This window comes from Pongo pygmaeus, chromosome 6 (assembly GCF_028885625.2).
Source record: "Pongo pygmaeus isolate AG05252 chromosome 6, NHGRI_mPonPyg2-v2.0_pri, whole genome shotgun sequence".
Lineage (NCBI taxonomy): Eukaryota > Metazoa > Chordata > Mammalia > Primates > Hominidae > Pongo > Pongo pygmaeus.
Window position 1 is genome coordinate 84,418,244 of NC_072379.2, and position 13,900 is coordinate 84,432,143.

Sequence of the window (13,900 nt, forward strand, 5' to 3'; positions counted from 1 at the left end):
CTCAAAAGTCTTTAGTAAGAGTTGTTTATTCTTTATAAAGATATAGATCACTCCAAATCATCTCTGAAAAATCCCTTCTAAATTAAAAAAATATTAAAAGCATTATAAATGTAATGCCCAACTAACTTGATTGGAGGGAAGTTTTATGTCAAACAAATGATGTAAGTAAACGGTATTTTATGTATTAATCCTATAAATATCCACTTTTGGGGATTCAACTTAAATATTTCTAATTTTACCATAGGAATTTTTCAGTTCTGTATTTAGACTTTCATAATATAGTATTGTCATATATACAATTTATTTGATTCTAAGTTCATCGTCAGGGACACAGTCTACAAATGCAACATTATTCCTGGAATAAATAAGATTAACTTGAGTGAATTATTTTATTGAGTAAATAAACTGGAAACTTCTATGTTTGGCAGAAAGTTAATCTCCACATATGTGAGTATTCCAAATGTTGCTTTGGCCAAAGATTTAGAAAGAAAATAAAGCTAGTTTCTGCTTTGAAAGCAGTTGGCCTCTAGAGTATTAGATTGATTGTAAATTGGAATTTTTTTTGCTGAGTTGTCTTAAAAGTTTTTTCATTTTGTTTTGTTTTTGTCCTGTGTACTAAAGGGTCCAAAAAGATTTCGGGCTTCTGTTTATTTATATCATTTGACTTAGGAAGCCTATTAGTTCTTAAATGTCCTATCAGGATCTTTTCCTTTCCAGATAATATATTTCTAATACTTGAATTTTAGAGTTGCCTGCAACTCTAGGAGAAGGTGGCTCCTTAAATTAGATTTTTAGTAGTGAAAGGTAGGACTTCATCATTTCCTGTCTAAAACCCCATATTGTTGGGGGCAATTTAAAGAAATTTGGAGAAAAGAATTTTGCCTGGGAATCTTATGGGATCCCTCTCTGCCATGCTTTTATCTGAGCCAATATGGCACCACAGTGTCTTACTCTACTCAAATTCAAGAGGAGAGAACATACACCCCACCTCTCAATGGAAGAGTGTCCATTTCATCTTATAAGCAAATCACATGAGATGAGATAGAATAGCTAGGTAATTTAGTTTTAGTGAGGGAGTAGGAAAGAGAAACCCAAGTTCTCAATTTTTAACACAGCGCTACAGAAATTACTCCTCTGAAATCAGGGAGACATTACTACAGGGGTACATTACTGCATCTACCTAGGGTCACTAGGTACATGGACAGTAAGATCTTACAGACCAGGTATAAATTCCAAATCTCCCACTTCCTCATCTGCAAACCTGCTTTTCTCTGAGGGTTGTTGAGAGTTAATTTAGGTAATGAAAGTAAAGGCCTTAGGCACCACTCTAGGCGCACAGCTATTATAACAAACAGATCACTACATGGATTTGCCAGAAATCTTAGCCTTCTACCTGTAATGCCTTGACTAATCTTCATTTCAAACAGGGTTAGTTAAAAATAATTCAATGACCCTACCCACTAGACCATTCAACTACTTTTTAAATTCGTAACTCTGCTTATTTGCTACATGAAAGTTCAACAATGTTAATAGAAGCAGATTTAGAATTAAGGCTTAAATTCAATAAAACTGCATGTAAAAGTAATTCTATGTAATGGTTTGATTGAATTTTGTTAAGAATTTTAAAAAAAATTGTTTAAAAAAAAAGGTCCACCCTCCTTTGTGAGTCCACGTGCTCTCTGATAGCCACAGTTTTGAGAGTGTAGTATGCCCAACTGGAAAATATACTACTTTTTGCTTTGATTCATTTTCCCCTTTTCTTGACTAAGCACATTGAGGGGTTTTCTTTTGTTTTTGTTTTTGTTTGGTAAAATATCCAATATATACATTAGAATTATCTTGTGTCAACATTTGTGAAATAAGTGCACACTTATTTTTCTTTGGCTATATGCCAAATGGCAATATATGTGTGAATTGTATTTACTGCATATGTTTTCATAAGATTCTCTGAGCATATCTTATGAAATATCATAAAATGGTTCTGGAACTTGTAAGTTAATCAGAGATTGTAGGTTTCAGGAAATTGGGTATATTAATTCTTAAAATGAAAATCAAAGAAAGGTTGTCTTCTTCAACTTGGTCCATGTGAACAATTTTTTCTTTTCTTTTTTTTCTTTTTTTTGAGATGGAGTCTCACTCTGTCACCCAGGCTGGAGTGTAGTGGCGCCATCTCTGCTCACCGCAGGCTCTACCTCCTGGGTTAATGCTATTCTCCTGCCTCAGCCTCCCAAGTAGCTGGGACTATAGGCGCCCACCACCATGCCTGGCTAAATTTTTTTTTTATTATTATTATTTTTTATTTTTAGTAGAGACAGGGTTTCACCATGTTAGCCAAGATGGTCTCGATCTCCTGACCTCATGATCTGCCCACCTCGGCCTCCCAAAGTGCTGGGATTACAGGCATGAGACACTGCGCCTGACCTTCTTTTTTTTTTTAACGCAGACTTCATCAGCTTGATTTTAGTTCTGCACAAACAGTGGTGGAGGGAAAGCTTTCTTTGGTTTCTTCTGCTTTTCTTAGTCACTTTCTTTCCTTGGCACCTGATTCAACATCTAGGCTGTCTTGAAAACCCTACACTAAGGGCCCCTCATGGCAGCACCACTGTTCTTTTCAGTCCTGGCTCCTTACCCTCCTCACTACTCATTGCCCTGACAGCTGGCTCTCCCTTTGAAGTACTGCTCCTAAACTAATGTTTTCTCCATCAGTTATTAACTGACATGTAACACTTGACTTGTCCCCCTGACCCCACTTCTTTTTAACCACTTTCTCACCTTATTAGTCTATTTACTCGTGTGTGTGTGTGTGTGTGTGTGTGTGTGTGTGTTCAACAAGGAAGTATTCTGGGCCTCCTTGTTACATTAAGGCTGCTTACTCTTCACTGACCCTAAATTAATTCTAATTTGGCCCTTCGGGACTTTATTCTTTCCTGACGTATTAGTCCATTCTCACACTGCTAATGAAGACATACCTGAGACTGGGTAATTTATAAAGAAAAAGATGCTTAATGTACTCACAGTTCCACATGGCTGGGGAGGCCTCACAATCATGGCAAAGCAGGAGCAAAGGCATGTCTTACATGGTGGCAGACAAGAGAGCATGTGCAAGGTAACTGCCCTTTATGAAACCATCAGATCTCATGAGACTTATTCACTATTATGAGAACAGCATGAGAAAAACCCACCCACATGATTCAGTTACCTTTCACTGGCTCCTTCTCATAACAGGTGAGGATTGTGGGAACTACAATTCAAGATGAGATTTGGGTGGGGACACAGTAAAACCATATCACCTGATTATTAAGCCAACTTCCCAGAGGAAAAGTTCATGCATAGGAAAATAAGCTAGGAAGCTGAGAATCTGCTGGTCTTATGCCCCACAACCACCAAGTAAAGCCAAAAAAAAAAAAATCACAATCAACAACTGTTTGACCAAATAATTCAACAAACAATTGAGCCATCTGGATATTTGGTAGCATGTTATAACAGCAACAGAATCCTGTTTGTTTTCTACAGGGCCATTTAGCAATTTTTGTCTGTAGTGAGGAGATTGTTGCTTTTTGCTTGTTTGAAGGACATTAAGGAAATACACTAAGTAGCATTAAACACTACCTCTGTGACTGCTCTTAAAGTCACTGTGGGTTGGTTATGAGGCCTTAAGTGTGCAAATGAGAAACACACCTGCAGGAGACTATGGATGAGAAACCATGAAATTGGTCTTTAATAAAAACAATGTCCTAAACTTATGAACCTCCCCAAAAAACCTAATCCTCCTTCAGTGTGCCCTATCTCAGCCAATCCCATCTGCATCAGTCATATTGTAAAAGCCAGAAACCTAATGAAGCGGCATCATTTTCTGGGGTAAATAACTGGGGTTCGTCATCTCATACCAAGAAAACTAAGGACACAGACACACACAGAGAGTGAGTTTAGGAGTGATAGTTTAATAGGCAAAAGAAAGAGAAAGAACAGCTTTCTGTCTTTTGAAAGAGAGGGACACCTGAGTGGGACATTTGGCCTGAGGTGGAGTGCACCGGATTTTAGAGACAGGCTTGAGAAGGCAATGTCTGATTTACATAGGGCCCAAAGATTGGTTGGACCAGGTGTGATGTTTACATAATGCGTGGGGCCCCTAATCTTATTATGCAAATAGAGTCTTTGCCTAGCTGGCACCTTGTTACCTGCTCCTTCCTGTACACGGGGCTGGCAAAGAGAAGGGAAGGTGGAGTCGCCATTTTGAACATACCTAGTCCCAGGTGGCCTTTTAACCTGTACAAACTTCTAGCTAGAATGAGATGGTAAAAAGAAGTGTGTGCGCATGATTTTGCCTCCTATTTTGCACAAGAGAGGTTCTCTTTTTATCCTATTTTGTAGACATGGCTTATCTACTTCTCTCTTTATTTAGTCTTTATAACGTATTATAGTGGAGATAAAAGTTTAGCAAAGTTCCCTGAAGGAAGGAGACAGGGTTGAGAAGACGGGAGAGAAAGACATAGTGAAATGTTCACAGAAGACCATCCAGCACATACCTGATTCCCATTGCTGTGTATACACTTTATAAATTTGGACAAGTTCTTTCTCCTCCCTGAGTCTTGGTTTCTTCATTTTCAAATGAGGGTTTCATATTAGATAATCTCTAATGTCTGATTGTCTGACTCAAACATCTTTCGTGACTAAACTTTCCTGAATCTATCACACTAATTCATATCCTTCCACATGTCCCAAATTAAAGTACAACTATTTTCACAACCAATGTATCAAACTCTTCCTGCTTTGACAAAAACAGATGCAACTGGATGTGCCAACTGATTCTTGGAAAAGGAAACTCAAGCTATTTTTGGGGGGGAGTTCTGCAAAGAACATCGTGGGGACTGAGTTTTTATAGGCTTTTTTTTTTTCACTTAGCTGTATCTAGTCTTATCTAGACATCATTGAAAATATGCTTGAATTGCAGGCCTTTTTCAGATGTCCTTGAAATTACTCAGAACTGGTACCTTCCTTGACACTTCTTGTTATTAAATAGTATGGGTGGTGGGACTATATCAGGAGTGGCAGATATAAATTTCCATAGGGGCCCCACTGCTTATACTATAAAAGCTCTTTTTGCAGCAGCATTTTCAGAGAGGAGGTGAGATACCATATGGAAATATTGCTGCACCCCTAAGATTCTTGCATAAGTCTTGTATGGATGCGTCTGCTTTAGAAGGAACTTGGAGATGTCAGTCACAATTATTACCAGAGTGAATAGATAACACTAACTCAGTCTTCCTAAGATAATACCAGAAAAGATTAACTGGACAGATTTTACCTCATTCTTATGGCATGAAGTTATTTTATTTCAGGAAACTTAAATTCTTTGTTGTACTAAATTTAAAAAAATACAGTTTTGCCTAGGGGGAAAAAGGAAAGAAAAGGAATAGTAGTTGAGGATATTGAACATTTTGAACACGTATCTCTCTTAGGTCTTAAAAACTTATGGATCATGGTAGACATATTTACGAGTACTATTTGAGTGTCTGCCCAAGATGGCAGATCACAGGTTTTACATACGATGGGAGAAAGAAAAAGACGCTGTTGAGCAGAGGAAATAATACATGGTTAAAGAATTTCTACCGGAATTCGTTGAGCACCAAATATTGCTGAAGTTAGATATTGAAACTATGTCATGGTCTATTACTTTGCAGTCAGGGGTTTCCTTATTTCCAGCACAGAAATAACTATTTTTAGCTATACTTAACCAATATTACAATGATAGTGTTTTTAGGGAAGGCAAGTGTGAAATGTAAGATAGAATTTGTTGTTTTTTTTCCCTGTTGGGGGGAATTTCCAAAGAAGCCAAACAACAATAAGAATTAAAATGGAAAGTGTGGGCAATTTTCTATAATATCACTGAATGCTTTCTGTCTTTGTTTGTATATTGTTGGAAGCTGTATTTATGGGTCTATTATGACTATTCTTCATTGGCCACTGAAATTAATTTCCCTTTATAGTTTTGTAATTACATTTGTGAAATACATTTTTTAACACCTAATCACCACCAGGGCACTCTTAAGAGATGTAATTAGAAAGCCCATCAGACATTCTGTCTTCAGTGTATTGCTAATTAGTGCTAATTCATTTTTTTATTGCAACTTGCTGTTGGTATCATGAATGAAGCCTTCATTATAAAGAATAGCTCTCAGTGAAATGGCATTCCCATTGGTTTAAGAGCCTTCTTTTAATTTGAGGGTTGTTCCTTATTGGGGATTATTGTCAAACTTTTTAAAAAGTATATTTCCAGTTATCTGAAGACAGATTAAAAGCAGACCCAAGCAATTAAGGTGAGACAAGTATAACTTCCCTCTTCCGCCTACTATTTTCTTATTCTGTACTCCAAAGCTACACCATAGGGAACATTCCTATCAGCAACAGTGCACAAAACACAGAACAAGAACAAAATAGTTCATTTCCTCTTTTTTTTCAAAAGCAATTCCTGTATATTGCAAAAATTAGAAAATGCAGGCAAGCAAAATCAAATCAAATCAAATAAATCACTTTCAATCCCACCATCTGGAGAGGTTCTAGTACCATCTTTGTCACCTTGCTGTGGAAACTTGTGCAATTTTCCTCTGTGTCGTGTGGGTGTGTGTGGGGGTGTGTGTGTGTTTCTAATTATTTGCTTTCTCCTTACTCAGAAAAAGCATATGTATTCATGATATGTTAACTTTGGCCTTAATGCTGTAACTTGCTTAGGGCAATAGGGTGTGAGTAGTTATGTCTTACCTCATCTGAGCAAAGCGTTGCTCCCCTGGCAGGACCATCCTCTGCCCTGAGAACAGCATATTCCAGACGAGTGTTGCTCCATCAGCCCTGGTCACAGAGAGAAAATCATGTGGAGCAGATCCACAGAGGGCGCTTCAGCTGCCCCACAGTTATCATGTAACTTGAGGAAAAGAAAAAATCAGTTCTTTTAAACAACTGAGATTTGGAGGTTATTTTTTACATAGCAAATCTAGTATTTTACCTAGCCTCTCTAAGACTCAGTTTTCATGGCTGCAAAATTACAGTAACAATAATAGTATCTACATGCGAAGGCTATTGAAAAGATTAAAGGAGGTAAAACATGTATACTCATAGTGCCTGCTGCATAATATTATATTCTTCAAGCCTTTTTTCTATTCACATATAAATATATATTTACAAAAATAAGATTACGTCATACATTCAGTTTGTAGTCCCTTTTTAAAGTAATAACATACCAAAAACATCTATCTAGATAACTAAATATTCTAGTACACAATTTTTAATGGCTGCAGAGTTTTCCATCAGTATAGGTGTGCCAAAGATTAACAAATTCATTATTTTGGACATTTAGATTACTTTCAAATTCCACCACATTAGACAAAGTTATGATGGACATTTCTACAATCAAATCTGGACCAATTTATAATATCAAGAGGAAAAAAACCTTAGTCAAAGGGTCTGGATGTTTTAAGAATTTTGGCATATAGAGTTGTTTACAGTTTACAAACTTATAATGTTGATACAGCGAAACTTAGCTGGAAGTTAGTTATATAATCTTTAAGGGTAGATCAATTAAAGAAAAAAATCATTGACAACTTATTTTCAAACTTCATTATTTTCAGTGTGCATGTTTATGTAAATACATATGTTTCTAGAATCAGTGTGAAATATGGAAAGAAAATAGATTTTGAAGTAAGAACTATTTTCAAGTTCTGTCTCTGCCACTTATTGACTGTGAGATCTTAATCAAGTTACTTAACTTCTGTGAACCTTAATTTCCTCATATATAAAGGGGAGATTTAAATGCCTATTTGCATTTCATAGGAGGATAATGTAATGTGTATAAATTGCCTGGCTCCTATATGCATTCAGTTAATTTTAGTTCCTTCCTTCCTTTCCCACTAGTTATCCCCTACTCCCAACCACTCCTCAGAAAAGGAGTCCATTTTAATGTTTTAATTTGGCCAAAGACTACCATATATTCTTGTGTATCAGCCAACAAGGATAACAGATAGAGCTTCTTGATAAACATGAGGTTTCATCTATATCTTTCCAAAAAATATCAGAACTTTCTCTGAGAACAGAGACCAAGATTGGAGCTCTGTTTCCTGTTACCCACCTGGCAGCAATTAGTTCAGGACCCAGAACCTGCACGTTAGCAACAGCAGAGAAGCAGTGAACTTAAGTAAGAGTCAACTGGCAGTTGGAGAAGCTATTGCTAGCCAGGGTTCCTTCAGGGAAAGCGACAGATCCTGCTCAGATTAATTTAGTCAACTCAGTTATTCCAGTTCAGCTCATTGTCTTTGCATAAATTCTGGTTTAGTTCTACACTGCGTCCTTTAGCTCCTATCACTGAATGTGTACCACCACCAGAGAGAGGTGAGGAGATACAAGATGTCTTAGAAATATGAGTCAGCTATCAGAAAAATATGAACCGGATTACCTATGGATCTAAGTCATGTAGACGCCTCTAGACACATTCTGAAATAACTGAACTTCTCAGTTATTATCCCATCTGCATCCCCAAACAAAATCACATTAGTTAAGATTAATTCTTTGGTATTCCTGATTAAGTTTGTGGGGTTGATTAAACCTTGTTTTATGTGCTGTAATTTTTTATATACTTAATTTTTAAAAAGTGAACTGGTGATTTCATCATTGTACCTCATAAATTTGTAAAATTATAATGTGCTAATTTTTTAAATGTGAACTGGCAAGGTGAGTCATATGCAAGTTTCTCACAAGGACTAAGCTTTCTTGAATAAAGCAGGATGTTCAGTTCACCTGAAAAATTAAATTGCACATTGAAATTGACTTTAACATCATCATTTTAGATAAAGTTCGTCAGATCAGACCATTGACTGTTAGCTCTTAGGGTCATGGTAGGAAACAACTGCTATGATGAAAACTATTTGTATATCGTTGCTGACATTTAGAGATCCAACTTGGTTGGCCATCCCTTATATCATTAATCTCACTTAATTGCTCTGTTTTTCAAGGGAATCTAGCTAATTTTACAGAACTTTTGAACTACTTACACAGCTGTGAAGAAAGGATAATTTCCAAGGGCACTCAAATTTCAGGAAAATGGATTCTTAAATAATTTAATAGGAAGAAAAGGAAAGTTTGTAATGATTAAATTACATTTGATGGTGCTTTTCTTTATTAGTAAATATATGCACTGGAATTGGAAATGCAGGAGCAAGCTTGTCTTTTATAAGGTTCTAGATGAAATATCTTTGTATGAAATCCCATAAGTGGTGAGAGGATTGGGAGATATGTGTATTAAGAGGGTGCATGAGGATAGCTCCCATTCAAGCTTTCTCTGCAATACAGAAAGACTCCATAAGAGCAAGTACTGCATCTGGATTCAGTAAATATTTGATGAGTGAATTTATAAACACAATAAGTGTTCTGCTTCATTCTACCCCACCTCCATTTCTGCAAACACAAACATACAAAGATAAATGTATGTACAATGCATGGCAAGGTTATGGGGGAGAGGCAGAAAATTAGGAACCCCAGACTGGTTTATAGCTAGTAAGTATTGGTACAACAGGGCCTGTGGGCTAACAGCCAGCAATTGTTCTAATTGGTGGATGTTGCAGTGGCAACAATTGTTAAATACATTGAATAACATCCCAGATGTCCTTTTATTTAACCTCATTTTATTCAAGTCTAAGCACATTCTTTCTTAAAATAGTCTTGATATCAGAACCAAACAGAATGTTAAAGGTGACTAAGAGAAATTAAACTGGGCAAGAGGATGAACTATCGTTATGGTTATTTCTACCCCAACTAGACCAAGCTTTAGAACTTCACTGCAGAATATTGAAGCCAACTAGGAAAAATCTTTAATGCGAGACAGATTAGTAATTTAGAACATGAACTAGGTTGGACCCTATGATAGAGTTTTAATTAGAGCTCTTCCACTAACTTTCAAACAGATTTAAAATAAATCATTCAGTAGGTTTTCTTTTGCTCATCTATAGAGTGAGAAGTTGGAGATATTTGAATTCTAAGATCCCTTCCAGTTTCATCATTTAATAAAATCAGGTGTACTTTATTCTGAAAGAGGATTTTTTTCAACAGTGTGTGTATAAGGACAAGATGATATTTTGTATAAGGACTATATCTTAATCCCACCCTTTTAAATTCTTGTTGGTATTTATAGAATGGTTTCATATGTATGTGGCATTGACTTCTACATAAATATTTTAAAACTTGGCTTAAAAGAGTTTATAACTTATGCCAACCAATTTAGTTCCACTCAGTACGTCTCCTGTGTAAGATATAATAGAAGGGTAATTCATCAGTATTTGTGAAAGTGGACTTTCAAAACCAAGCACCAACATATTTAGCCAATCATATATTTACTAGAGTTTCACTTAGCCAAACAAGCATGGCAAAGTCCTGCAATTTCTTTTCCAATATAGTAAAGAAATGCTGATAAGTCTGCAACATTTACCTTTTACTGCAGCTTTTTCTGCTAATCAAGAGACCAACATACTTTTCATTCAGGAAATCAATGGAAGTCAATTATTACCCAGACGTGGCCATCCATTCCTTGAATGTTCATTGCACATTAATATTGGTAAATGTAATTAGAAATAACAGCTAATTTAAATGAATTTATTTAGAAGATCCATGGTTGCAGGATTTTGCAGAACTTTTAATATCCTAACACTTGCAAATTTCCAGAGAAGAGCACATGGTATTTCACATTTCACAAACTTTGTTCCAGTGGACTACTCATTCCTCTTTTTGTTATTAATGAGTGTTCACAGAGATCATATTTTGTAAAACCAATGTGGAAATTCTGTTTTAGTTTATTTTCTATTACAATGTCAAGTAGAGTCAATGTTTATATATACATTGCTATCTTGTCTCTGTCTGCCAAATACATGTTTTGTATTTTAGTGATGGCTACATTAGAGCCTATCTTGGAGTGAAAAAGACCTTTAATTATAGTCCAGCTGTCTAATTTTATAAGTAATGAAATGCATGCCCAGAAAGATATAGTAACATGCTTAAGAGTCACGTGGTGAGTTTGAAGTTTTTCTGGGATTACAATATGGATCTCTTATTCCTTTGCCCACTATTTTTTTTTCCATTATGCCATACTGACTTTTCTTCAAATATTTGCCATAGTTGATCTTAACAGAAGTTGAAAAGTTACAAAGAAACCTTGAACATGCTAATTACAATCAGTTTCTCAAAATAGAAGACCTTCTGATAATTCAATTTCCACTTGTCCAAAACTGAGTTTACTTTATTCTTCATATATGACAGTCTATATGTAGTGACTAAGAACACAGGTTTTGGAATTAGCCCACTTAAGGTTTCTTCAGTATGCTTAGTGATTCCAGTATCTTCATGCTGATCCTTTAGATTGGATTATTTTTCTCCCAGTCTCTCACATATCAAAGTTCAGCTTTACCTTAAGAAAGCATTGAAACACATCTAATAAGTGCATGATGTATTTTTAATTACATTGATTTGAATCAAACAGTTTCTATCTCCCCTTTATCATGGCTGTTATTAGAGTTCTGATACTATAAAGTATACATGAGGTTACAATGCCCTTTTCCTAAATTAGTTTTAATTAGACAAATCATATCCAATTTTCCATTAATAATAGCCATTTGAGTAATGGCACAATTCTGAACTGCACATAATTCTGACCCATTTCTCTAAGATCTCCTTGTTTATTAATGTTGCCTGACCAACTACTTAGATGTCATGTATCTGTTCATTCAATGAATACTTATTGAGCACTTACTATGTGCAAGGCTTTGTGTTGAGTCTTGTATTTAACCACTCTGTTACACAGGATGTGATACTCAAATTCAAAGTAAAGTCTACTTATTTTTGAAAACTTCCACCAAACTAGTATACATCATTGCTTCATTTTACATATTATATCATTGTTTTGTTTCCCATTAGCAAGTATAATTAAAGTCACTTAAGGAGATGGGTCTTAGAGTAGCAATGCTGACAAAAATGTGACCAGTAACTTTTCAAAATTTGTCGAGTAGTTTACACCATTTCCACCAGGGTTAGGCTAGCATCTTGGAGTAGAAATGTGTTTTCTAGCCATTTCCCCTTAATAGCTGGAAATATATATCCATGCTGGATTATTCCTACCAGGAATTTCTGGACTGTGGGCTTTTGGTCTTTGAACTTCTAGGCAGTGATAATAAAAACATCATCTATGTGCTTAAAAATAACAGTGAAAATAACATATGAGTTGATAAACAGATATAATAGAGATCAAGAGTGATTTGAGACTGAGTTCTCCATGGAAACTGAAAAGATATGAAGGACATGCTGTTAGATCTTCTCCTCATTTATACCCTCAAAAAACATGCATTGAACAAGTATGATATGGAAAGCCCTGGGCTGGTTGTAGTCAGGGATATTGTTAAAACAGAAATAGCTTGGTGGTTGGAGAGACCACTCTGAGGGCACAGGACTAGGAGTCAGAATACCTGATTTGTCCACTCAGTAACTTCATGACTGGAAACTAACCTAATCTCCTAATCTCCTTGAGCTTTGAGTTGCTCATCCACAAACTAAGTGTAAAAGGAGAATCTACAACATTTTGTCTTAAGAACTAAATCAAAGAACATGTATGTAATAATCTAGCATGGTACTGAAAACACGGTAACTATTAAATGCTAATTAGATGATGTATACACATAATGCAAGCTACAAAGCGGTTAAGTTTATAAGAGCTCAATGTGCTCAATAAGAGCTAAGTTAGCATGATGATGTAAAAATACATGGCTGAGTCAGGTCATTGACATGAGTAAAAGAAAAAGTCTTATTTCTTTCAATATGACATCATTTTTGTTCTGTTTCCCCTATCATCTGAATTATTTCTCTTACATTGTGTGTCATGCTGTTTACCCAGAACAGCTCTCCAATGCAGAAAGTGCCAAGTCTTTCTACCAGCTAGACTTGGAGCCTGGATTTAGATAGACATTTTAAACTCATGAGGAGGAGTAGGAAGGCACTCTGTTTTGCTTTATGTGGCAACATAAATTGGGTTTATGGCCATATTATGCCTTGGCAAGTTAGTTCCTGTAATAATGAAGAATGATTTTCAAATAGGTTATATAATCAAGGAGTTATCCAAACAGAAGGCTTTGTTATGGCAACAAACCAGCCTATCCTGTGGTTTCACAAAATTCATTTGCTTATTCACTTAGACTGCATCTACAGAAACATATTAAATAGAATTGTCTAGAAAGAAATGCCAAATTTTATATTTGAAAAAGATTCTAGGCGTTGGTTGACAACAGCTCATAGCTGTTTTGAGACAAGCCATGTTCCTTTTCACTACTCTTTGCCCACATTCCTCATCCTACTCCTTGTTCTCATAGTCAAGATATTGGTGGAAAGGCTCTTGACAAATACTGCTCCAAAGGAATAATTGCCTGTGAGATGCCCGTTATAGTATTGGGCTTTGTACCAAGGCTAGAGAATGTTGAAGACCTCAGAAATTCCACTTTTGCTTCATGAAGGGGAAAGAGAGAAAATTATAAGTGAAAGGGCAGCTTGTTCTCATGACTTGCAGACTTAATCAACTAGAGTGGTTTAGAAATTGCCATTGAGCTAAAAGAGCATTTTCCAAAGTATATTCTATAGATGGGTTATTAATTGTTATCACACCATAAAAGTGTTTCATGGTCAATCAGGTTTGGGAAATGAAGAGTTAACATCAAAGGGATCTTTTTTGTACAGAAAAATTAGAGTCTTTGAAGTGCTAATGTCCATAGTAAATCTCTGAGAGAATAGGAAAGACTTAATTTCCTAAACTTATTTGGCCATGGAAACTTTATTTTATGCTGCTTCTCATGGGCTTGCTGCTCTTCTATGGAACATGCTTTTGGAA

General features: G+C 35.9%; 1 protein-coding gene across 1 annotated transcript in view; it reads left to right on the top strand.

Moving 5' to 3' along the window:
* CALCR (calcitonin receptor) overlaps positions 1-13,900 on the top strand; it is a 152,996-nt gene that overhangs the window by 67,143 nt on the left and 71,953 nt on the right. The window lies entirely within an intron of this gene.